This window comes from Ascaphus truei, chromosome 1 (assembly GCF_040206685.1).
Source record: "Ascaphus truei isolate aAscTru1 chromosome 1, aAscTru1.hap1, whole genome shotgun sequence".
Taxonomy (NCBI): domain Eukaryota; kingdom Metazoa; phylum Chordata; class Amphibia; order Anura; family Ascaphidae; genus Ascaphus; species Ascaphus truei.
Genome location: NC_134483.1, coordinates 525,370,038 through 525,396,414, shown reverse-complemented (window position 1 = coordinate 525,396,414; position 26,377 = coordinate 525,370,038).

Below are 26,377 nucleotides of genomic sequence, written 5' to 3'. Positions count from 1 at the left end.
TAGTTGTAAAAACTAGAGCAGCAAATAATAAAAATACATTAGGAAACTGGTGGTGCTAAGGGATGAAAGTAATATATGAACACACAAAAAGACTAACAAGATCCCTAAATATAGCACTCACAATATGCCTAAATTAGAAAATAAAAATAAGAAACAAAAAGCCGGGAACCAATGTCAAAGTAGAAAAAATGGCAATGATTTTAATATAGTAGCAGTAGAACATAGTAACATTTAAAAACATACAAACACTGATGGTAGCCAATGGTATGCAAGAAAAAATATAAAATATAAGAATGCATGAAAAAAAAAAAAGAAAATCAAAAGACTGTATGCACTAAACTAATAAACCTAGAATAATGTATCCACTAATAATCAACAAATAAATAAAGTGATACAAATCAGTTTAAAATGAAGAACAACCCAAGATACTCCTAGCTGCAAAATACTATGAAGAAAGAAAAAATCTAAACTCCAAAAAAATATAATAAATCTAGCAACAAGATATTATATATACACTCACAGCACACTGCACACACTGCACACACTCACAGCACACTGCACACACTCACTGCACACTGCATACACTCACTGCACACTGCATACACTCACAGCACACTGCATACACTCAAAGCACACTGTATACACTCACTGCACACTGCATACACTCACAGAACACTGCATACACTAACACCACATTGCACACACTGCACACACTCACAGCACACTGCACACACTCACTGCACACTGCATAAACTCACAGCACAATGCATAAACTCACAGCACACTGCACACACTCACAGCGCACACAACAACACTCACAGCACACAGCACACTGCACACTGCACACACTCACTGCACACTGCATACACTCACAGCACACTGCACACACTCACAGCACACACAGCAACAGCACACACAGCACACACTCACAGCACACTGCACACACTCACTGCACACTGCATAAACTCACAGCACACTGCACACACTCACAGCACACAGAACACTGCATACACTCACTGCACACTGCATACACTCACAGCACACTGCTCACACTCACAGCACACACACAACACTCACGGTGCACAGCACACTGCACACTGCATACACTCACAGCATACACAGCACCAGCACACTGCACAGACTCACAGCACACTGCATACACTCAGAGCACATTGCATATACTCATAGCACACTTCAAACACTCACAGCACACACAGCACCAGCACACAGCACTCTCTCACAACACACTGCGCACACTCACAGCACACTGCATACACTCACAGCACACTGCACACACTCACAGCACACTGCACACACTCACAGCACACTGCACACACTCACAGAACACTGCACACACTCAAAGCACACTGCACACACTCACAGCACACACAGCACACACAGCATACACACCACACCACACACACATACCACACCACAAACACACCACATACAACGCCCCCCCTACCTTTGGTGTCACAGCCCACCTTTGGGGGCATTGTGGGGCTGATGTGGGGGGAGGAACAGTGCAAGGCTGCGAGGCTGGGGGGTCGGTGCGGAGATCGGTGCGAGGCCGGGGGGGGGGGTAAGTGCGAGGCTGGAGGATAGATAAGAATAGAGGCAAGCAGGATAATTACAAGCAATTTTGATAGGGTGTGAGAAAACCCATGTCCGCATTAAGTCCTTTGGTTTTGGTGTCAAAGAGTCTTATCATTCTGAGTTCAAATGTTTTCCGTTCTTGGGTGCTTTTAAACATTCCATTGAGGATTTTGATTTTTAGATCATTTATGGAATGATCTGGTTGTGAGAAGTGATGTCCCACAGGTGAGCAGTATCTTCCTTCTTCGTGATGGAGTTTAGAGTGTCTGTGCATATTCATTCTTCCTTGTAGTTTTTGGCTGGTTTCCCCAATGTAGCAACCTTGGTCACATTTGTTGCACTGAATCATATACACTAAATTCCTGGATGTGCAGCTAAAGAAGGAAGATACTGCTCACCTGTGGGACATCACTTCTCACAACCAGATCATTCCATAAATGATCTAAAAATCAAAATCCTCAATGGAATGTTTAAAAGCACCCAAGAACGGAAAACATTTGAACTCAGAATGATAAGACTCTTTGACACCAAAACCAAAGGACTTAATGCGGACATGGGTTTTCTCACACCCTATCAAAATTGCTTGTAATCATGCTGCTTGCCTCTATTCTTATCCACACTTTCTCTCCCCCCAGTATCCCTCCCTCTCCCCACCTTTCTTTGACACTGTCCCCTGGCTTCAAACACTTAACACCCTACCTTATCTACAGTAAATATCTGTTGTTGTTTTTTTCCTCTCTCCACAATGTTTTAGCCATAGATTCATTTGTATATCAGTATTGCTTGACCTGAAGAAGAAGAAGAGAGGATAACTCTCGAAAGCTTGTCCTATGACATAAATTGTTAGTCCAATAAAAAAGGTATCACCGAATACTGGAGAACTCATTTATTCTGCACTATCGCACTTGGACTAACACAGCTATTTTCTGCTTTATATATATATATATATATATATATATATATGGACAATAAAGAATATCACTTGTGATCACATTCACATGTCTTAGACATGTCTGCAACTCTGCCTTTCACCATTCTCACCTAGCATACAGTGCTTTCACTGCAGCAAGGGATTCTGGGAAATGACACGCAAATGGCCACACAATATGTCACCTTTTGCTGAAATCCATTTATACTTGTAGCCCTATAAACAAATACTCTGCTGTTCACACAGCTTTTAAGCACAGCATGGGATTAGATGCAAGGCTAGTCAACCCACTAACAGACAGCTGTTTCAACATTTTTGGGTCTCATCAGTGTGAGGGTGGTTGTACTGGCTTTGCAATTTTCAAGGCTGGGTAGGTTTACAGTACCATACACATTTTAAGTTATGGTGGGTGAATTGGAGACAAAAAAACCTCCACCGTTAGCATATACTGTAGCCAATAAAGAATATAACTTGTGCGCACATTCACATGTCCAACCTCACACTGATGAGACCCAAAAAGGTTGAAACAGATGTCTGTGAGTGGTTTGACTGGCTTTGCATTTAATCCCATGCTGTGTTTAAAAGCTGCGGAAAATGCAGAAAATGTGTTTATGAGGGTTCCATGTAAAAATGGATTTAAGGCAAAAGGTGACACATTGTGTGCCCATGTGCATGTCATTTCCCAGAATCCCTTGCTGCAGTGGAAGCACTGTATGCTAGGTGATAATGGTGAAAGGCAGGGTTGCAGACCTGTCTAAGACGTGAATGTGCTCATAAGTGATATTCTTTATTGGCTATATTAACAGTGGAGGTTTTTTGTCGCTTTTTTCACCCACGATAACTTAAAATGTGTATGGTGTTTATATATTATGTAGCACCTGTTGTCCCCCCCCCTCCTGCCACAGAAGATCTGGCCACTACATGGGTGTTTCCGTGGGTACTGTAGCTCATCTGCTGGTTCAATAGGTCTGAGTTGCTCCACGGTTGGAGTTTGGGAGCAGCAACAGGGCAGGCTTTCTTGTAGTTCTTACTGTGCAGCGCCTCCATCCCATGAGGAACCTTATAGATGTAGAATGGTTCCCACAGGCATAACTCTGTTACAATAATCACTCACCATAGTTGGTCCACCGGCAGTTTTATTGTACCACAGCATGATCGTCCTCCAGCCCTGGAACAGACCCCTGGGGCTTGAGTCCCCAAGAGCCCCTCCCTATCTCCTTAACCCTCTGATAGGGAAAAGGGTATCACACGGTTCTATAATCATCCCAATCAATTTGGTGGAGTGTCAGCTTGTATACCCGTGGTGAAGGGCTTGTAACCCTGTCCCATAAAAGGGCAGGTCCAGGTACTGACAGGCATCATACCATATACAAGTGACCCAGTCAGTACCCACCCCTGGTATGACACTCTAAATGCTGGGTTAGGCCTGCCCCTGGATAAGGCAACATAGTACCCATTCCAGGCTTCAACTGCAAATATACATACATGACTATGCTCAGTCTTACATTCCTTTCCAGGGTGTTAGGTCCATGCAAAATAGGCATGAATATACAGATAGAATGTGCACCATGAACTTTTATAGTACGAACAAGAGCTTTAGTCACAGTCGTTCATAATGATCACTTCTTCCTCTCGTAGCTCTCAATCCTATGCTGGGGAGGTACTTATTCTTGTTTTCCTTAGTATTGGTTGGATTAGCTTCAATAGTGCCCTATTTCAGGTGGAATCTTGATGGGGGACAAACTATTTTCAGGAATGCCCTCTCATTTCCGTGTACGACATTTTTAGTAAATTCTTGTCGGATCTGGAGTTTTCTTAGGACCTTCTTTTGGGGCTGATCCAATTATACTCCAGAGCTTCTACTTTGAGAACTCATGCTGAACAAATGCTCACTATTCTTGTAGCAAGAGAATAATCTTGGGTCTTGGGCCATTACAATGGGCCCTAACTATATAGGGCACGTTCCTTAACTAAAAACAATAAATGGTGGCAGGACATACTTAACACACATTGTGATGGTAAGGGGTCACCAGCCTTCATAAAAAAGGTGAAGCCCGTCTGGCTAACCATAAAACTGTGGTTTCCCGGCGGCTTATTAGCACCTATAAGACAGGAACAATGTGTGTATTTTGACATCTTACAGTATGTGATATAGGTAGAAAACTGGGACTTCGGGAACAGGACCCTTATAATGGATACTGGGGGGCAAAAAGGGTTCAAATATATGTCAAATATTTTTGGACAAAATTATCGGTTGTCCCATAATTTTACCCATGAATCGCACCTGATTTGCTGGTTCACGCTATTCTCTATAAAATATTGTATTGCCCAGCCAGAAAGTTCTTGGAACTTGGTTTTAAAATGTGGCTGCTAGGACAAGTTTCACCACCCAAATTCCCTGAGCCCAAGTTGTGGAAAAGAAATGTGTTTTAAAATGTGTATTCATCTCTATGGAGGCAGCCCCAGTAATTTGATTATCCTGAATATTTGCATAGAGATGGTGGATCAAATGGGAGGGTGGGAGTAGCGAGGTGTCGGGGCTTACCGTTTGTGAGTGTTTGTTGTATTAGGATCCATATTATGATTGGCCACCAGTCCCTGTTTCATGTTATACATAAGAAACCGCTATGTAAGGGTACTGCTCGATCAGAGTACCAGAGTATTCCTAGGCTTGGTCCGGTGAAGCAGAGGCAGGCTTTTCAAAGTTGCTTTGCTCGCAATAGCAAAACACTAGACATGGAGTTGCCGGAAAAGCCTAGCCAAGCTGAGGACAATTTCTAGAGACGTGGCCAAATTCTAATATCAAATGAAGACCCACCCAGCAGGGAAAGCCAGGTACCTATCCCGAAGATAGTACTGTGGTGTTTCCAGGCATGGAGCATAAGCCTTCCTGAATTAGTCCTTATAATGGTGACCCACCGCTCACACAGAAAATTGGCTGTATAATGGTGACCCACCGCTCGCACAGATTAGTCTGTATAAGCCTTCCTGAGGTAGGCGCCCTGCACCTAGTTGAGGCAAGTGTCTCCCCCCAGAGCCCCAGTTGTGGTGTTCCCTTGTTTTGTGTTACATTGTGGGCCTGCTGTTTTTACCAGAATAAACCTAATTTTATTCCATTACCTTGTCCTGCCTAGTGAAATTGATCCCGGAAGGGAAAGGTGTTAAAAGTACTGGTCTTCCATGAAACACATAACTAAACACACAAACCTATTTGTTTAGGTGTTAAAAGTACTGGTCTTCCATGAAACACATAACTAAACACCACAAACAGGACTCACAGTGAGGCTTCAGACTAAACAGCCAATTGTGGCTGCGGCAAAGTGGGCAGGCAGGTTACACTACACTGTATTACTGTAGGTATCATGCTCAAGGGAAGACAAAGGTTTGTAGGATGGATTGCAGGGTCAGAACCGAATAAGTACACTACTGTATACCATTTTCCCTTTCATGCTTTTCATACAGTATATCATTGCACTTTTTTCTTCTTTAAATTTTTGTCTTTTCACAGTGAGGCAATTCAGCTGGTGGATAAAATCAGCATGGGAAATTATGAACAATGCAGAGGTTAGGAAATATTCTGCATCAGAAGGATGATATTCCAATGTCTTAGTCCAAAATCAGGCTATTGAGATGGGATTTTGCCTGGACATTTGGACTTGTCAGCTAAAGTTCTGTACTTTGCAGTTTGTTGTACCAAGTGATATGCATGAACATTGTCCAATTTTCCCATACTAGTCATGTTTCTATTATTATTGCAGAGACTATCCAGTGATAAGGGATATTAGCAAGGTGTTAAAAGTTGACTACGCGCGTGCATGGATTGAGAGTGGAGAAAAGTTTGAAGAGATTATATTTTGTAATGAAACGTGACCCTGGAACGATTTTCCTCTGACATTCAGAAAACAAAATCATTTATCCTTGAAACCCAGACCAAAGCATCCACTCAAAGTTCATGTGTGTTTGGAAATCACTAGATTTGGACCAGCACCTGTAGTATAGTTACATATGAAAGTTAGCCCCCTTTGGATTGCTTAGTTGAAAACAAATCATAAAGTGATGTATATTTACGAATTACAAAGGTATGCTAGAATATTTAATATCTTATAACTTCATAACCATTAACTAATTAAATGTAACTCTTATAATGTACATTCCAGCATTTATAATGTAGTCGCCTATTTTATCTTCTCTACTTTACCATAACCAAATGATACAGTATTTGTGAGGACTAAGAAGCTATTTTCCAAAGATATTTCATGTACAGAATTAAAATAACTGGTGTTTACAATGTAACCACAATTATGTGGTTTTCTATATTAAATATATGTTTTGTCTCTTACTTTATATTTATTTTCTAGTCAGTGCAAAAAAATATTAATTGGTAATATACCTTTCCTGGGAGTAATTCACTATGTAAAGTTGACATTTTCTTGTCATTAGTTGTAGATTTTTTTTATATCAGAATTCTGACCTTACATTAGAATACACACCCCATGATCAAACTGCATAATAAAAAAGGATTAACATATCCTTGGAGAGAATACAATTCCAGTTTAGAAAGAAAAATCACAGCATCTTAATTTCTCCAAAGGGAAATGCACAACTTGTCTAGAAAGTTTCCAGCTTGTCCTAGATATTATTTTACCCTGCAATGTCTACGTACAATCCCTGTAGAATAACACATTCTATTTGAAATAATTCCTATTGAAGGGCGACTTTATAGTTACACTTTTGGTCTCTGATGTGGCTATGTTTGCTTGTGTTATGATCCACTTAAATGATGAAATTCACTTTTCTTCAGCTTCAAGGTAAAGTTCTCCATTACGTGACTTTGAAATTTGGATTTTGTTACTGATGTATTCTTTTATCGAACACTTTCATGTTTTTAACTAGTACCTTTATTTTTATTTTGAGGAACTCTAGATTGCTTTGGGAGGCTGTTTTATGTGCCATTACCAAGTGGTGGTATTGTGCCTGATACCGTGCCCTAAATGTTATAGAAATTCTCCTGATTATGTAACATAAGGGGGAAAAGTACAGATAAGGAGATATTCATTTTATAAAAATTATTTATCTAAAAAGATTTTTATAGGCGTTTAACTTTGTCCATTCCAGAGTGTCGATGATCTTCCATGATCACTACTTCATAATTGCTTGTGGTACTGATCTTGTGGTTGCAAAATTTAAGTACACCCTAAGTGTTAAACTGCAAAATAAAATACCCTCACATGTTCAACACTGCAGTACTCAAATAATATTTTAATTAAAATGTTAAAAATATGTAATGTGTCTCTGTTGCTAAAAAAAATCCTAGAAGACATAGATCCACAAGCCCTCATCTCGGCAATCATAGCCGGAGATTTTAATATGGCAGCCTCACCTATCCTAGACAGGTCAAGAACGCCATCTACGCCCCTCTCTTCCCAGTCTCAAAAAAAGGCAAAGTACTTTAGAGACATCATCGAGAGTTTTCTTTAACAGATATATGGAGGGCTCAGCACCAAGGTCAGAGGGACTACACATATTTTTCTGCCCCTCATCAGTCCTATTCCAGGATCGACTACTTTCTAGGTACCAAAAATATTCTCCAAGCATCCTCACACTTGAACATTGGCCCAATTACCGGATCGGATCATGCCCCTGTCAAACTTACCCTCTCTCTGCCCTTCGTCGAAAGCAATTCATACAATTGGAAATTGAATGACTCCCTGCTTAATTGCCCCGAAAACAGAAAATATAATCAGACAAAAGCTCTCCATTTTTTTCCAAATAAACAAGGGTTTAGTCTCAGCCCCAGCAATATTGTGGGAAGCTCACAAAGCTTCGATAAGAGGAGACCTTATCTCTATCGCTTCCTATAAGAAAAAAATGAAACTCAAGTTGCAGAATGAACTCACAGATAAAATTAAAAAGTTCGAACATATTCATAAATCTAACCCCTCCAAAAAGGTCCTAAAATTGCTATCGCAAGCTAGAGCGGACCTAAAGCAAACCCAACTCGAAGAGGTGGAGAGAGCGCTGAGGTGGACCAACCAAAAGTATTTCGACAAGGGCAACAAAGTAGACAGACTTCTAGCTACTAAATTTAGAGGGGACCGGATTAAATCCCAAATCTTCAAAATTCGCACTAAAAATGGACAGGTCACCTATATAGAGAAGGAGATAGCCCAAGAATTCACTACATTTTACTCTGACTTATACAATCTACATCCCCCAGACCGAGAACCCGTCAATCCTGAGATAATAGCGCAATACCTTGCGCAATGTAATCTTCCCTCTCTCTCTGAAAAGGAGCTAGAAGGCCTAAATAAACAAATCTCCCAGGAAGAGCTAGCTGGAGCCATTAAATTCCTCAAATTAGCCAAAACACCCGGCCCTGACGGATTTTCCAATATTTACTATAAAACATTCATACAACAAAAGACAGGGGTGCCCAATGCTCCGTCCAATTGACAAAACATATATGGTAAATAGTTAAAGTTTAAATACTTCGATAATAATAATAATAATAATAATAATAACTTGTTATTTAGTTTAACCCTTTGGCCAAAGCGTCGTAAGCCTGCATACCAAACGTCAAGGTATAACCAAAAATGCATTTCCTACACTACACTGTGAACCCTTTCTTTTACCTCTGTATGAGGGGAAAGAACCATAGTAAGTCCTGTACTTGCAGCAGAGTGAAAGACCTTACAAGTTAAAATGGTGAGGAGGAGTAAGCGCTGGGGGGAGTTGCCACCTTCCTCCATTACAACTGTTACCAGTCAGAAATTGATTAATACACATTCCCAGCTAGCTCAAAATTCTACACCCACCAAATCATGAATATATATTTATGTCAAAAAGAGTGCTTCTGGGCGTGGCAAATGCATACAACAAAAGACGGGGTGCCCAATGCTCTGTCCAATTGACAAAACATATATGGTAAATACTATAAAGTTTAAATACTTCAATAATAATAATAATAATAATAATAATAATAATAATAATAATAACTTGGTTATTTAGTTTAACCCTTTGGCCAAAACGTCGTAAACCTGCATACCAAACGTCAAGGTATAACCAAAAATGCAGGTCCTACACTGCACTGTGAACCCTTCCTTTTACCTCTATATGAGGGGAAAGAACCATAGTAAGTCCTGTTCTTGCAGCACAGTGAAAGACCTCCCAAGTTAAAAAGGTGAGGAGGAGTGAGCTCTGGGGGGAGGTGCCACCTTTCTCTATTTGACATAAATATATATTCATGATGTGGTGGGTGTAGAAGTTTGAGCAAGCTGGGAATGTGTGTTAATCAATTATAAAACATTCATGCCAACTCTAACCCCCTATCTGCTCAATATGTTAAACTCCTTTCTGGCAGTCGATCCAATTCCCTCTACAATCTCCTCGGCGAATTAAGCCATCATCCACAAGGAAGGTAGAGATCCATTGAAGTGCGGGGAATATAGACCAATTTCCCTTCTCAACACGGATCTCAAGATCTACAGCAAGATCTTAGCAAACAGGCTCAACCCAATTCTCCCTCGACTTATTCACATTGATCAAGTAGGCTTTGTGTTAGGAAGGCAGGCCTCTGACAATACCCGCAAATTTTTGGATATCATTGACCATGTGCATCTCACTGGAACTAGGGCCATGATTCTAAGTCTCGACGCTTAAAAAGCATTTGACAGAATCAAATGGTCCTACCTAGATCAAACATTGCTGAAATTTGGCTTCAGTGGCCCTTTTCTCCAAGGAGTCAGAGCCCTTTACCAAAACCCCACGGCACACATTAAGCTCCCAGGCGGATTATCAGATCCGATACAAAATAAAAACGGAACCAGGCGGGGATGTCCATTATCCCCTTTATTATTCGACCTATCAATTGAACCTCTTGCGGCTAAAATTAGAGAAGGAACAAATATAAAAGGGGTTATGATTGCTGAAACAGAGTACAGAATCTCTCTGTTTGCCGATGACGTAATACTGACCCTCACCAGCCCCCATATCTCCCTCCCCAATCTCCAAAAATTACTAGACCAATTCGGAACAATTTCAGACTACAAAGTTAATATGGATAAGTCAGAAGCTCTCAACCTAACTCTCACAGAGCTGACGTGGAAACTGCTACAGCATAATTATAAATATAAATGGAGTACAACCAATATTAAATATCTTGGGGTTAAAAGCTCAAATTCATATAGGTCCCTATATCAGTACATTCCCCCCCCCCCTATTCGACCAGATTAAAAAAGACCTTGAGTCTTGGAGCAAACTCCAAATCTCTTGGTTTGGAAGAATAATTTCAATCAAAATGAACATCCTTCAGAGACTTCTCTATCTCTTCCAAACCCTCCCCATAGCCGTTCCACTTCCAGCTCTAAAGAACATCTAGTTCCACATTTTCCAATTCATCTGGGAAAACGGGAGACCAAGGGTCCTGAAGTCGGTAATGCTATCCCCCAAAATGAAGGGAGGGCTTGGGGTCCCTGATGTGATCAAGTATTACCAAGCGGCACAGCTGATGCAGGCTGTAGCTTGGAATTACGACCCAGCCTCCTCATGCAGGCTTTCAATAGAATCCCATTACGCGCCCACCCTCTCCCCTCCCCGTATCTCTCTGGTCCCAAGGGGGCAAGGAGAAAAGCCCTAGGAAGTTTGACCAAGGATCAATGAGATGTACGTGGGACATATGGCTCAAAAATAAAGGGAAGTATGGCCTATTAGCATCCCCCTCTAAACGTACCCTCATCTTTGGAAACCCAAATTTCCCGCCAGGGTGTTCGCAAAGACAATTTGGTCAATTTTAAGACCTGAACATCCGGCTGGTTGCAGATCTGCTGAAGAAGGGACAGCCCTTCACCTTCCAGGAGCTCTGGGATAAATATCAGACCCAGGATCTCCATTTATTTAAATACCTGCAAATTAGGCACTTTCTCTCTTCGCTCTCCCAAAATGCCAAATTCCCCACACTAACCAAATTCGAATCCCTCTGTATCAACGGCAGCTACCAGAAGGGGTTGATCTTCGAGATCTACTGCACCGACACACTTTATTCGAGCAAATACCCGGTATGTACCTGGCAGATACCTGGAATGCGCCGCTCCTCACCTCTGACAAGCCCCGTTGCATTTGCCTTCCCAGCCTGGGTTCATGCCTGGCTGATGGGCGGCTGATCTGTTAAATGATAATGATTAGGATTTAATAGGCTGCAATGCTTCGCGTGTCTACCAGATGGCATAAATTCATGAATTGTAATGCAGTATATATATATGTACTGTGCAGTATTGCAGCCAGCGGGAATAAAATGCTTCAATCCCTGCCGGAAAATAACTCAATGCACTCGGGCAGAAAACAGTCACAAACCTCAATACAACCGGGTATACCCGAATTCGTGGGACTAGCCGAGCTCGAATAAAGTGTGTCGCCAGTGTACAGGGGGTTGGAGCTGACAGCGGATCCCCCAACCCATAAATATATGCAAAAGTGCTCCGCGGACTTGACACAAATGACTGGAAGGATGTTTGGGAATTGGCAACTAAAACCTCTATTTGTACAGTCACCAAAGATAATATATACAAAATCATATTCCAGTGGTACCTGACCCCGACTAGGCTGAGCCAGATCTTCCCTGGCACATCTGACCTGTGGTGAAAAGGGGGAAATGGCCCACATTTGGTGGTCATGTCCAGAGATTCAGAGATATTGGTCCATGATTCAAAAATTAATACATGAGACCACGTGACTAAAGATCCCCTTAGACCCTCTGACCTTCGTGCTCGGTAAATCTATTGAAAACATCCCCACGTCAATGGGCAGACTGATCTCCTCGATTTTCACAGCCGCCAGATGCTCGGCTGCAGCGGCTTGGAAGCAAATAAAAGCCCCAACTAGAGGCACAGTTGTTAAAAGGATCAACACAGTTTTGACTATGGAAAGACTCACAGCGATGCTCCATAAAAAATTGCTGCAGTTCCAAAAAACGTGGGAACCATGGCTGGAGTCCCGACCCCCGGGGCTGGCCTAGGTCCAAGTCGTAGGAACCTCCCTCCCCCTTCTCCCCCTCCCACCTTTCCATCCCCGTCTGTCCCCCTGCCTTTTTTCTCTATATGTTGAAATGTTTATTGGAAACTCTATCCTAATTTCGGTCATGTGCACATGACAACTCTGTATCCTCGCTTATACTTTTCCAATAAAAAAAAGAGTGGAAGAAAAAAAAAATGTAATGTGTGATTACCAGCATTTGCACAGCAGGAAATTTTAGCAAGAACATTAGCTGTTAATAAACATTGACATATTTTTGCGCTTATCAAGTGTGAATTTTTATATACAGTATAAATATATATATATACTTAGTTAAGTTATGGTGGGTAAAAAAAGTGACAGCAACCCTCCACAGTAAAGCATATAGCAAATGGAAATATTACTGTATGCTCATTTGCATATCTTAGACAGGTCTGCAACCCTGCCTTTCACCATTATCACCCAGCACACAGCGCTTCCACTGCAACAAGGGATTCTGGGAAATTACATGCAAATGAGCACACAGTGCCACCTTTTACTTCAAAACATCTATCCCTGGTTCATTTTGCAAAGCCATTATAACCAACCCCACACTGAGGAGACCCATTAAGGTCGAAACGGCTTTCTTTGGGTGGGTGGGTTTACTGGCTATGCAGCTTAACCCAGGCTGTGCTCAAAGCTGTGAAATGCAGCAAGCTTACGCTTACCCTTTCCCTTGCTGCAGTGGAAGCGCTATGTGCTGGGCGATAATGGTGAAAGGCAGGGTTGCAGACCTGTCTAAGACATGCAAATGAGCATACAGTAATATTTCCATTTTCTCTCTCTCTCTCTCTCTCTCTCTCTCTCTCTTTCTCTCTCTCTATATATATATATATATATATATATCCTCCCATATGGATTTGCATGAACAACTAGAATACAAAAAGAGCAAACAGTCCTGGGCGCAATAACTAGTAAATCTCTAGATGCAAAACAGTCCTGAACTTAGGATGGTGATGCAGGTCCGTTTGGCATGGGAAGCTAACTGCAAATCCTTATTCACAGAAAGGTGCTGTGGCGACAGAAAAACAAACAAAAAAAAAAGACTATTGCGCAGTATCCTCTATAAAGGAGCTCATGCACTCAGTCACCAACTACTTACATAAGGTAAGTGGTAATGGACACTGAAAGGTATCTTTATCTTGTTTGCAGATAGTCACAGGTTCCTTCTGCGTATTTATGTCCTCACGGTTCCCCAATCACAATACCATAAAATGCAACAATAAAATATATTGTGCTGTAGCTTTTGACTGCAACCCTGTGCGTTTGACTGCACATGGTTGATTTGTGTGCTTTTTATGTACTGTACTTGGGGGTGTAGGGATCAAATTATTATGATGACCTGTCTTTTGAAATTATGTCATTTCTTTGAACTGCAGTACAGCTAATCCTTCATGCAGCTGTACCCTGTACCCCCTTCCCCACGCACACACACAAGGCTCGCTCAAGGATTTGAAACTCTTATCGACAGACACCTCTACAGAGTCATTCAGTTTCTGAAGCTTGCCATTGTGTTTTTAATCCGTCCCTAGCCAAGCATCACCTCTCTATGCACCTGCGTGTTATCCTCTTTGAGATAGGAGCTTGTTCATTACTGAACATGATTCACCCAACACCCAACCCCAACCCTTTGAGGCTTTGTTTACGGTAACGCTTTGGAAAATCCCTTCTCGAATTTGATATGTAAATCTGATTTGCACAGCACTGTGAGAATTGAGATTTAAAAAAAACATTAACTGATTCATGTTGTTTTGTCATTCTTTCTTTTTCATTGGTGTAGGTGTGGGGAGGAGGGTTGTTGTCAATGATAATGATTATCATGAATGTAAATAAATATTTATTTTATTTTATCAGGAACAAAAAAAACAAATATAAAAATAATCATGAATAATACATAATGCAGTTTTTATTAAGTAATTCTGTCAGATGGAAATTGAGGGCCGGTGGATAGTCAGGAATAATGCACATTGATAATAATTTTAATTAATAATATATAATATATAATAATATATATACATATTAATATAATTTTTTCTGTCTTTATCTAATTCCTCATTCTGTGTACAGTACAGTAGTTCATTGAGAGAGGAGAGGTTTTGTGTACATCATGGCTGCAGTTTAGATACTGTACAAACATTTCACAGACTGTACACAATACCCACCTTCTCTCCCAGTCCATCCTTTTTTCCCGAAAAGACAAGAAAACAAAAAATGAGTGCAGTTATGTGCGTACTGTATTATGGCATTGTGTGCTGTGTAGTACTGTCAAACTAGTCTATACTGGAACTACTGTATACTCTGACTACTGTTACTGTAAATACTTTGTAACCAGATGGCTGGTGCTGCTCTCTCTGGAAAGAAAAAAATTGAGCAGTTACTGTAGGTGCATACTGTATTATGGCATTGTGTACTGTATAGCTACTTCATATTGGACTACAGTATGCAGTTAGTACTGTCAAACTAGTCTATACTGGAACTACAGTATACTCTGACTACTAGGAAAGAAAAAATCTGTGCCATACAGTACTTACCTGTATCATACTGAACTTACAATACTACAGTACAGTACTAGCAGGAAAAGAATCAAAGGATAGGAGATGGTGCACAGCTGAAAAAATGGGGCCAGCACCAATGCTATGAAAGTTAAAATTAATTTATTGGGATAACATAGTAAAGGGAACAAAAAAACACACTCTAACGCGTTTAAGGAAAACGCCCTTTCTCAAAGAGTACATCCGCATCTGATCGCACTCCCTGTCTTATAGGGAATCCCCCGCCTCCAAACGCAGATGTCACAGTATGAATATGGCGCGAGCATCATATAGAGCGATCCTATTGGTTGAGCTCCCTTCCAATCGGCTATCTCCAATGGAAGGTGCGTCCTGTGTGGACGGGGGAAGATACTAAAGACACAATGAAAGCGGATCTATGGCTCTAAGACAGAATAATGATACACACAAAGCCATAAAATAAGCACAGTAACATACATAACAAAAACACATGATATAAACTAGCGAAATCGTTTTTTTAAATAGGTCAAGGACATAGAAAGATGGAATAAACAATTACACTGAATATATAATAACCAGTGAGTATTAAATATTCAAAGTATGTGCATAGAGTAGAATTTACATATATAGAAAAACTAACCATATACAAAGTATGTAATTAAGAGAGTCTAATGATAGCCAGTTTATCAGAAAAAATGCATTATAATAGAGAGTAAGCAATGGAGTGAAGCAATATTAGAAATAGTAACATTATAATAATATTAAGCAATAATAATAAAAATAAAAATAAACAGTATATATATAATGGTTTCAATATAAATAATAAATATCCATCTAATGATAATTAAATATCTGAATACACATTTACAATATAAAAATTACATTTATTTTATTTTAAGAAATGCTTCAACTCCCAGTCTTGGTTCATGCCCCTGGGAGCTAGTGTCCCAAGGGCATAAATCCAATGCATCTCTCTACAATTTAGGAGGGCTTCTCTATCTCCCCCCCTGATGTTAATATGTATATGTTCAAGAGCACTGTATGTAAATGTGCTAAATGATCCTTGGGGGCAATTACTAAAATGACGAGCTACAGGAAATCTGGCATCATGTTTTTTGATACTTCTAATATGTTCGCCTATTCTAATTCTTAATGTGCGGATGGTTCTACCAATATAACCACTCCCACAAGCACATCTGAGCAAATAGATCACAAAGTTAGTATTGCATGTTATAAATGAATCTATATGATATTTGTGACAGGGAGTTTTAAGACAGGGAGTGAGATCAGATGCGGATGTACTCTTTGAGAAAGGGCGTTTTCCTGAAACGCGTTAGAGTGTATTTTTTTGTTCCCCGATACTATGTTATCCCAATAAATTAATTTTAACTTTCATAGCATTGGTGCTGGCCCTGTTTTTTCAGCTGTGCACCATCTCCTATCCTTGGATTGTTTTCCTGCTATGAATTATCGGCGTGATGCACGCAAGGTCTAGAAGCTGCCATATGTGAGTACTGCGTCTCCCCCTTACAACAGGAGGAGTTGTTGACCGGTAACATTGCTGTTTGTAGAGAGCTTTCGTCGGGTGGAGCAATGCATTGATGTGATACATATGTATGAAGATAATGAATCCACCTTATGGACGATTATAGCTATCCCTGTTCATACTACATTAAACACACAGCACTGGGTCCAGTACTTCACTCACTCAGCATTATTGGGCTTCTCTCACACATGCATGTGTGCAACTTTTATATTATACCTTTCTATATGTATATATCAGATTGAGCACTGCCACTCGGAACTTGGTATCTAAACTATCTACAGTACAGTACTATACCATACTACCTTCCTTATGCTTGCCCATTACGCGCGCGATCACAATGGGCAACACAGTCGCAATATGGTCAATATATTTATTGCATCGTTCCACGGTGGGTACATCGTTCCAAAAACTCAGTATGCCTTGCGCCATCTCATCCTTTTTGGAGGTTTCACGACTTTTCGGATATGGTCCTTCAGCTGATGCCAGACCATTTCGATCGGATTGAAGTCTGCGATCTGTCATTGGAGGGGGAAAAAAAGGACAATTATTTTAAGAGTTACAGTACACAGTAAAAACAGTGGGAAAAAATGAGACACAGTTACCGCACTTACTCCGCTGGCATCTTCACCCAGTTGATAACGCGCTCAAGGATATGCGCTGTTGACGCGGTGTGCTTCGGATCGTTTTCCTGGTAGAAACGGTGACCATCTGGGAACTCACGTGTGATGTATTCCACAATCTCAGGCACAATTTTCTCTTGGAAGAAAGCTTTATTCATCATTCCTATAACAAGAAAAGAAAAGTGCTCAAACAACTGCACACTAGTACAGTACAGTGCTTAAGGCAAAAGCGTGTGACATACATTTTACTGTACCTTCAAAGATGACGATGCATCCTGGTCCACGCCTAGAGATGGCACCCCACACATGCATCTTCGCTGGGCGTTTGGATGCGGCTTCATAGATATGCGACCTTTTTTGTGGAATGCAAAGGTGGCAAATATCTCCAGCGAAACAGTGAGTTCATCAGTGTAGATGCAATCCTGGAAAGTTTCTCCACTGTCGATCCATGCCAGGGCCTGGACCACTCTCTTGATTTTGTTAACGTCCCTTATCATGGGGTACGCTCTGTAATGACAAGGAATAAATAATTTTAGAGGTACAGTACAGTTTCTTAAACAACACTTTTACCTCCTGTACTGTCCAGTACTATCCTCACACGTCCATATTTCCATCCAATTCTGCGTCTCATCTTCTTTATGCTGGTCTCGGATACAGTGAGATTGTGATTTTGCTGCAGAGTGTATTTGACCCTTAATGCACTTTTCTCATCATTCTCCTCACTTATTTTGTCGACCAGAAGAGTTGTCTCCCTACAATGTACAGAGAAACAACAATCCGGCAAGTTACAGTGCAGTAGGCCACAAGCACAGCACATCATTTGCGATAAAAATAGTATACAATGAGATAGATCTACACAATATATTGTTCTATTAATATGCAGCAATGTAAACAATATATATACTGTTGTTATATAAATATACCGAAATAACTATAAAATCAGATAGATCTACACAATATATTGTTCTATTAATATGCAGCAATATAAACAATATATATACTGTTGTTATATAAATATACCGAAATAACTATAAAATTAGATAGATCTACACAATATATTGTTCTATTAATATGCAGCAATATAAACAATATATACTGTTGTTATATAAATATACCGAAATAACTATAAAATTAGATAGATCTACACAATATATTGTTCTATTAATATGCAGCAATAAAAACAATGATAGATATACTGTATTATATAGTTATATTAATATACTTACGCGTTAGTTACTGTTTGTGTCCTTGTGCGTTGTTTGTTTTTTCCGTGTGCATGATAGCACACGGTGGTTGATGGCACAACGAGGCCAGAAGCAGCTAACCAGCGTTGGATATCTGCAATTCTTTGTTTGCTCGTGTACATCTCCTTAATTCTCATGCTGAGATCCTTTGAAATCTTTTTAACAGGCATTACTGCGAGTAGAAAGAAATACAAACACAAAAATGTATATTCGATGTTTAGTCGATGTGTATTCAATGTGCAGTGAATTCACAAAATGGATGGTTATTTATACGTTAATGACTCATATTTGAGTACGCCAACTTTCAACACCTGTACCTCGTCGCCATGCATAAAAGGTTACACACTTTGCATAGCCCACCACTCGATGAGCTTTATCTGAACTTGCCCTTGTCCAGATACTGCATTGTGCCATCTGTTTCCATGGATCAACCCCGATTCTACGGATGCAGGAACCCACTCGCCTCTGCCGTGCCTGTCACACAGAAAAAGCGAAAGGCAGGCGGCAGCCGTTTCCAGGCCAAGGCCAAAGCGACAGGCTAAGGCTAATAAAGAAAACCTTCTGCTGACCCCAAAGGCTAATGGTTTTAATAGACGTCAGCCTTATTATGTCAAGAAGAAATTCGGTGATGTACACACAACGCAAAACAAATGGCAGCCAACCCATCGAACCTGCAGGCCTCTTCCTCATTTATGCTTCGACGACTCTACCGCCACTCCCCCGGAAATCTACAGCCCATCTTCTCCACTACTCGTCCACGATGCTGCCGCCGCCCTCCCGGAAACCCAAAGGCCATCTTCGCCACTGCTCTTTGACGACGCTGCCGCTTCTCCTCTCCCGGAAATCCACAGGTCACCTCCTCCACCCTTCTTCGGCGACGCTGCCGCTTCTCTCCATGAAACCCTCATCTCATCTTCCGTAGCACCCATCCACCCAGATGTCCACAGCACGCCATGCACAAGAACCAGCTTGTTAGACCGCATGCTGAATGGGTTAAGTGTGGATATCCCCGGGAACTCTATTGTGCTGGCAAAGATAGATCTGCTTCTAGAGACCATGCTAACTAGGGATCAACGGATGCAGAAGATAGAGACTGACATAGCGGGGATACATCATTTACTCGGTGTTCATGCCCCTGTATCCCCGACGCCGGAGCAGGAGGGTGGCATGGATGTGATGAATGGGACCTTCGACCACCTTCCATCAGTAAGCGCACCCCCTCCACCAGAAGATTTTGTGTACATGTATGCCATTGAGGAGGAGGATAACATGACAACCCCGTCAAGACCACGCCAGGAGACAACACAGCGACCAACACAGGAGGAAAGCTTTCTCCCAGACAACCTACCCTCGCCCGCCGCCACAAGCACATCCGCTCACAGAAGCAAACCCACTCCCAGAACCCAACCTATATACGCTTGCATCGAGACGGTGACCGACATCATCCTGCGCGAGCTGCCCAATCCACTCAGGGAGAAGTATAGGGTGATGAGTACTGGTTTACCCCAGAAGTATGCCATGTTAATTTTTAAGCACCACGTATCCTACTTGGTGTACTGCGAGTGGGCCTACAAAGTGAACTATGAAGGAAATTGCGAAAAAAAAGGCGCTTCCTGAAAATTTAAGAAAGGGAATTTGTGGAGGAATTGCGGCGCTATTTTTCTATTACATATCATTTAATGAAAAGCGTTCAAGACTCCATTAATTGTATTGCATTGTGTCTTTATTTATATAGCGCCATTAATGTACATAGCGCTTCACAGTAGTAATACATGTGGTAATCGAATAAATAACAGATAATATAAATAACAGATCATGGGAATAAGTGCTTTAGACAAACATAACATTAAGGAAGAGGAGTCCCTGCCCCGAGGAGCTTACAATCTAATTGATAGGTAGGGAGAACGTACAGAGACAGGAGGAGGGAGTTCTGGTAAGTGCATCTGCAGGGGGCCAAGCTTTATGTATAATGTGTTCAGAATGTTCACAGTGCTATTCGTATGCTTCTTTAAGCAAGTGTTTCTTAAGGTGGGTCTTAAAGGTGGATAGAGAGGGTGCTAGTCGGGTACTGAGGGGAAGGGCATTCCAGAGGTGTGGGGCAGTCAGTGAAAAAGGTTTAAGGCGGGAGAGGGCTTTAGATAAAAAGGGGGTAGAAAGAAGACATCCTTGAGCAGAACGCAAGAGTCGGGGTGGTGCATAGCGAGAAATTAGGGCTGAGATGTAAGGAGCAGCAGAAGAGTGTAAAGCTTTAAAAGTGAGGAGAAGAATGGAGTGTGAGATGCGGGATTTGATTGGAAGCCAGGAGAGGGATTTCAGGAGGGGAGATGCTGACACAGATCTAGGAAAGAGTAGAGTGATTCTGGCAGCAGCATTTAGGATAGATTGTAGGGGAGACAGGTGAGAGGCAGGAAGGCCGGACAGCAGGAGGTTACAGTAATCAAGACGGGAGAGAATGAGGGCCTGAGTCAGAGTTTTAGCAGTCGAGCAACAGAGGAAAGGGCGTATCTTTGTTATATTGTGGAGGAAAAAGCGACAAGTTTTAGAAATGTTTTGAATGTGAGGGGCGAATGTGAGAGAGGAGTCGAGTGTGACCGCTAGGCAGCGTGCTTGGGCTACTGGGTGGATGATCGTAGTTCCAACATTAATGTGGAAGGAGCTAGACCTTAAATTCTTAAATAGATATATGGATTGCAAGCGTATCCCAAGAGGCCTAAGATTCACAAAAAACCCATCATCAAATTTGGATGATGAGGAGTTTGTAAAGAAATGGCATGAAACAATTGACAATTGCTCCTTTAATCTTATGACATCCTTGATAAACCAACATAAAAAGCATATCAAGAAAATTGATGAAGAGGTTGTCATAATAGAGGAGAAATTGGCACATATGGAAGATACTATTGAATTTAAAATTAAAGATCGTGAACTAAAAAAGAAAATTGATAAATTAGAACAAGAACTTTTTACTAGCAAAACAATTACATTTCAGAGAGATGAGGAAGATTACCTCAGAGGGGAACAAAGAGATTGGAAGAAAAAGAAAAGTTTTAAACTACAAAATAGATTTGAGGAAAAAATGGTTAAAGATCCCCTAACTATACCAGGGAAATATGGAAGCAAACCATATCTTGAGAATGATAAACATCATTTTATACCTAGATTGCCATGGAGAGATAATTATGATCCCAAATTGTCACATGGCTCTAGGAAAGATTTTACACCTAAAAAGCATTTTAATCAAGAAAGAGAATTAAGGGAGCGAGATCTATATAGAGAAAGATAATTTTTTAATGAGAGAATACCACTAAGAGAAAGAGAACAAGCACTAGAAAGGGAAAGACGTAGAGAGAGAGAGATGATTAGGGAAAGAGAACAGAGAAGAGAAAGAGAATTTAAGGAAAGAGAAGCACAAAGAGAAAAAGAAAAGGAACAAAGAAGGGAGAGAGAACATAAGGAAAGAGAGTCAAATAGAGAAAAAGAATTACAGAGAGATAAAGATATCATTAAGGAGAGAGAACACAAAAGATATAAGGAACAGAAAGAGAAGGATAAAGAGAGAGATAGGAAAGAGCGAGAATATCAAAAGGAGAAAGAACTAAGAAGAGAAAGAGATCTAAGAAAGGATAGAGAAGATAGAAAAAGAGAAAGAGAGAGATATGATTCTGCTAAATATGCAAAAGCGAGTAGATCTCGCTATCCGATTGGAACAACAGGGACAAATGACCTTTTGGATATAAGTATTTGGGAAACAAAAAACCCATTTACTCCCCTCTTAGAAAAAGAAGAGGGGAGCCATTACCCCAAAGGGGAAAGAGACAGAGAGGCAAGCGGGGGGGAAGAAAGAAAATAGTAAAAAAGCCCCTCCCAAATTATTCCAAAAATATCTTCAATCTGAGTAATGTAGAATTAACATCATCCCAATTAAGTGTCATTTCTAAGGGTTTGTCCTTTGCCCCTACTTGTGGCCCCAACAACTTTGAGCTCTTTGTGGACGCAAATAAATATATACGTAAATTAACGGTAAAAAGATTTTTTCTTAGTAAAAATGTTGAATCAAGGATGACTAATCCAAAACAAATTGTTGAAATAGAAAATGACAAATTTAAGCATACCACTCTTAAAAATAAATCGACCTTTAATCCTACTTATTGTAAAGGCAATCATATCGAGGTTTTTTATAATCTAATTGTCAAAGATTTTGAAGAGCTCTCAAAGAAAAATAACAAATCACAAATGAGAAATAATTTGAATAAGGAAGAGAGGGATGCCCTAGAAGAAATAACAAGTAATACCAACATAGTTATTAAACAGGCTGATAAAGGAGGAGGGATAGTCATCCAAAATAGAGATGACTATCTAAAAGAGGCCTACCGCCTTCTAGGAGACAAAAAGACTTATGAAATTCTAAAATATAATCCCACTGCTACCTTTACAAATGATTTAAAAATACTTTTGGATCGTGGTAAGGAATTGGGTATATTAAATGAAGGCGAATATAATTTCTTGTTTAATGAACACCCCCAATTGCCAATATTATATACACTGCCAAAGGTCCATAAGAGTTTGACGCAACCCCCCGGGAGACCGATAATCTCCGGGATTAACTCTCTGACATCAAATTTGTCAGCTTATATAGATACTTTCCTCCAAGATCATGTGAAGACACTCAAATCGCACCTGAAGGACACTACAGACGTATTGCATTTATTAGAGAGCGTAACATGGAAGAATGAGTTTATCATGGCCACTATAGATGTTACGTCTCTCTATACGTCTATAGAGAAAAATTTGGGCTGTGAAGCAGTGAGCTTCTTTCTTAAACAAGATCCAGATATGAATGAACAGCAAATACAATTCATTCTTGATAGCATTTGTTTTATACTTGACAAAAATTATTTTTGGTTTGATAACAACTTTTACATTCAGAGATGTGGTACCGCCATGGGTACGAGGTTTGCTCCCAGTTACGCCAATCTTTTTATGGGACTCTGGGAGGAACAGCACATATGGCCCGGTGGCGTGCTGGGGGCGGACCTTGTCCTTTGGCGGCGCTACATCGATGATGTGATTTTGATTTGGCAAGGCAGTCAGGAGAGTTTGGACGCCTTTCTGTCAGGTATAAATACAAATAATTATAACCTACAATTCACTTCTGCTACTAGTACAAGCTCCCTCAATTTCTTAGATCTCAATATTTATATAGAGAATGGTATTCTAAAAACTACAGTAGCGACATCTTTTATTCTAGTAAATGCCGGCGGCATGCCGGGATCTACCCCAGCTGCCGCCAGTCAGAAACGCGCGCCGCCGCGTTTCCCCCACGCACCCCCCCTCCACATCGCGCGCAATTACCCCCCCAAATACACCCCGAACCCGGCTTCTACTCTGCCCCTCTGCTTCCCCGCACCCCCGCTTACCTAGATTTGAACTCCAGGGGTGTCGGGGAAGCCTGGGGAAGCCGGGGAAGACGGGGAAGCCGGGCGCGCTTGTGACCGTGACGTCACAGTGCGCCGCCACGCGCCGCGGCTACCCGCTTCCCAGCCTCATTCAGCCAGCGGCATTTGCTCGAATAAGAGCTGCCGCTGCTGTAGGTCCTATTTTAAGGAAGTGGACAGCAATAACTACATCTTACGTACAAGCTGCCACCAGAATTTATGGATGGACAATGTCCCTTATAATCAGTTCAGGAGGATGCGCCGTAATTGCACTGATACATTGGTATTTCATGATCAGTGCAATACACTAAAAGAACGCTTTGTTGAGAAACAGTACAATCCAGGACTCCTGGACGTTGCATTTGAAAAGGCTAATTGTCTAGATAGAAAGGATCTAATAATACCAAATAAAAAAGAGAAAGTTTTAAACACAAATTTTGACACAGCATTCTTAACTTCTTTTAACAAAGAATCAAACAAAATCAAGAAAATAGTCAACAAACATTGGCATGTTTTATTAAATGATCCAATTCTGAAGGATAACATACCAACACACCCCAAGGTGATCTTTAAAAAAGCTAGAAACCTGAAGGGGATGATAGCACCAAGTGCAATCAAAATGGTTGAATCAAATAAAAATAAAAATGGATGGCTTCAAAAATTGGAAGGATTCTATGGGTGTAGTTCATGCACCGCCTGTAGACATAAAAACCAAGATAAAAAGAAATTTAAGAGCAACAACAGAAATGAGGAATATAAAATAAAACAATACATGAATTGTAATTCAAACCACATAATTTACCTTCTTGAATGCCCATGTGGGCTACAATATGTGGGTAAAACAACACGAGCAATTAAGACACGCATCATAGAGCATTTGAGTAATATTAGACGAAGTGTTCAGACCCATAATGTATCTAAACATTTTTCCATATTTCACAACTCCAATGTAGCAGGATTAAAATTTACTGCTATAGAACATGTGGCACAACATTGGAGAGGTAGAGACAGAAATTTAGACCTAAGTAAAAGGGAAATGTACTGGGTACATAAACTCAACACTTTGACACCAAATGGTCTTAATGTGGATTTTGAGATTGCACCTTTCCTCTAATTATTGCACTTTGCATATGCACTTTGGCTATTTTTGATATAATTCACATATTTAATCTGTATTTTTTATTCTTTTATATTAAATCATGCTGGTTTATTTTATACCTATGTCCCTTTAACTAATCAATGTCTTTTCTCTCTTTTCCCCTTGTGTATACATATGGATCCTCTCCATTTAATTACTATCAACTTGAGTTTTATTATGATCCTAGTTTTTTAATTATAGTTTTTAATTATGTTTTTATCTCTTAATATAGAGTGATTAAAATCAATTTATTATATGTATTTTATGCGTCGATATTTTTGGCCACAGAATTGTGTACCCTTGTGGGAGAATCTGTGTGTAAATTAATTAATTAAATGTGTTTTCAATTAGTATCTCAATTGATGATGCTATTTAAGTAACACCCATTAGGGGACATGATTATTGCTCCTGAGGAAGCTGCGGATGCAGTGAAACGCATTGAGCCAAGCTAAGGAAGGAGACAGAGTACAGCTGCATCATAACCTGATGGTCTGATAGCCTGCTCCAACCCCAGAGGCACTGCTGCTGCGGCTCGGCGAGTCTTCCATACCCCCTGATCTTCCCGTCCTCACCGGAAGGCGTCACTCCGAGGCCAGGAAGTGACGTCAGACGCCATCTATCCGGACGAGGGGGAACCCTCGAGGAGGGGATTTCTGAGTGGAGCGGAGGACATTTCCAACTGCCAAGCCGTTCGTGTAGCTGCCTGATATTCAAAGAAACCTTTATGTGAATGTGCTCACACGTTGCATTGTGAGTACACATTTCTATGCTTCTTTTATAAAATTTTGGTGTTACCTGGTACACACTATGTTTCCCTCTTCTCTCTGTATGAATGCGGTTGCTGGTTTGTGAGAGCGAAAGCCCCGGCGATTACACTATCCAGTTTACAACCATCAGTGACTGCTGTATGCTGCTATCTTAGGCGGAGGAATATATTATTCAACTTTACATACAAAGACGCTGTTTTTTATCCTGCTTCTTGTAAGTAGGCGATCCGTAAGAGCCAAGTTTTTCCTGAAATCTGACCCATAATTGTCCTTAAGTACTACACTATGATTTGTTATTGTATGTTTTTTTCTGGGTGTTCCTGACGATCCTGCTCCCTTCCTGTCCTGGATTCAAAGGAGGTAGTAGGGCCAGGTTTGGGAGGAAGTATGAGGAGCTCTGTTTTAGCCATGTTGAGTTTAAGGCGACGGAGGGCCATCCAGGATGATATAGCAGAGAGACATTCAGAAACTTTGGTCTGTATAGCAGGTGTAAGGTCAGGTATTGAAAAGTATATTTGTGTGTCGTCAGCATAAAGGTGATATTTAAAC